The sequence below is a fragment of the Haemorhous mexicanus genome, chromosome 6 (assembly GCF_027477595.1).
Source record: "Haemorhous mexicanus isolate bHaeMex1 chromosome 6, bHaeMex1.pri, whole genome shotgun sequence".
NCBI lineage: Eukaryota > Metazoa > Chordata > Aves > Passeriformes > Fringillidae > Haemorhous > Haemorhous mexicanus.
Genome location: NC_082346.1, coordinates 66,776,115 through 66,777,812, shown reverse-complemented (window position 1 = coordinate 66,777,812; position 1,698 = coordinate 66,776,115). Strand labels below are relative to the sequence as shown.

The 1,698-nt window shown below is 46.1% G+C and overlaps 1 long non-coding RNA gene across 1 annotated transcript; it reads right to left on the bottom strand.

Moving 5' to 3' along the window:
* Positions 1–202: 202 nt before the first annotated feature.
* On the bottom strand, positions 203–1,426 carry LOC132328383 (uncharacterized). Its single transcript, XR_009486767.1, has 2 exons — positions 602–1,426; positions 203–429 (listed from the first exon to the last, which is right to left on the bottom strand). It is a non-coding gene; the product is annotated as an uncharacterized LOC132328383 (long non-coding RNA).
* Positions 1,427–1,698: the final 272 nt, after the last annotated feature.

Below are 1,698 nucleotides of genomic sequence, written 5' to 3'. Positions count from 1 at the left end.
AAGTCTATTAAAGAAACCTACTGAAATTAATCCTACTCAAATACAAACCAACCCATCCATAAAGTTAGCCTCACTCAAAAAGAAAACAATGACAGAGAGTTAAGAATACCAAGAAATAAAGCAACACACCATACACCACCAACGAATATAATATTCAAGGAAAAAAAACCACTTTTTTTTTTTTTTTTTTTTTTTTTTAAACTAACTTCTTTTATTAGCTAGAACAAAGGATTTTGCCAGGACTGTAACAACAACTTCTTCTCCTCCTTCCTCTTCTTCTGAAACGTCCCATCTCATTCCCAAATTCCTTACAACTTTTGAGTTTCAATCCAAGCAAAAAGCAAAACTCGTGCACGTGTGCGTCGGATGCTCCTGCCAGGTTCTCCATTGCACCCCACATCTTCTTACACGTTCAGTCTTCGTGCTGTCCTGCCGGGATGAGTTTCAGAGAAGGATTGGCACATGTGAAGAGAGGATTTCCCCTCCCTCCCTCCCCCCCCAGAGCCGGTTTCCTTAGCCCATTTCAATAAATTCCAAGCCTGCAATGATGCACACTCGTCCCAAGGCTCACAGCAAGCACGCAGGAGGAGCTCAGGCTTACTTGCTTCCATGGCTCTGTGCCTGAGATAGCTGAGGAAATTTCCCGTGACCCTCTGTTGCAATAAACTGGAATGCAAACTCGGCTCCATCTCAGAGCCTCAGTGGGAGGCAGGAGCACATCTGGCTGACCCACAAAAATCCTTTCTTGGGCGGCGGCACCGCGCTGGAAAGGGGAAACACGTGCTAGTGAACAGCAGCTCAGAAACCATTCTTGTCCAATGTTACCTGCTCTACTTGGCAGCTCACTAACACCAGTCTAATTTTATCACTGCAGGGAGAATTCTGTAGGAAAGTGTCTGATGAGCAGCGACAAGGGCTTCACTCCCTGCTACGCAGCCTGCAACACCCTTGAGAGAGCAGAGCAGCAAAATCACCAAACTCTTCTTGCCGTGGGGCAGGGTAGAAGATCACTGTGGGAGGCACATAAAAAGAGGGGAAATGCTCTATAAATGCACAGACATTTGATTTCAGAAGCCCAGAGATAAGGATTTTCTCTAGGAAGCCAGACGTGACATGATATTTCTAAGATTTTCTTCTTCATTGAAGGAAATCTATGTGTATATATACACACTTACAAATGATTGCGTGAGGTTTTTTTTTTTTTTCTTTTGAAGCTCCAAGAATGATTTCCCATCTTGAGTCACTCAGGAAGAAATGGCCCCTGTGACTCAGGACAGAAGGGCTGCCTGCTCTTTTGATCATGACAGCTTTTGGGTGTACCCGGGAAGCAGGAGCAGCAGCCAGAGCTGAGGCTCAGCAGAGGCTGACCCCGGCCAGCCCCTTCCTCACTTCCCTGTGTCACAACCCTTCCAGGCAGAAGGACGCAAAGCAGGTTACGATTTTTCTCCTAGATATGATTTTCGAAAATAATACTTCCAGGGGTGATCACAATGGGGGCACAGAAAAACACAAAGAATGAAAAGTACCGTGTTTGGTGTTTTATCAAACGGTGTGTCTCCCCTACCATGTCCGGAAGCTGGATCGATGCACCAAACTTTTCACTGCACCCTTGTCCTTGCTTCTGCGCCATCTTCACCAGCTGCTCTTGGGAAGTGCTTGTACTGCCCTGGAAAGGTGATCACCCTGCACGAAACTGGA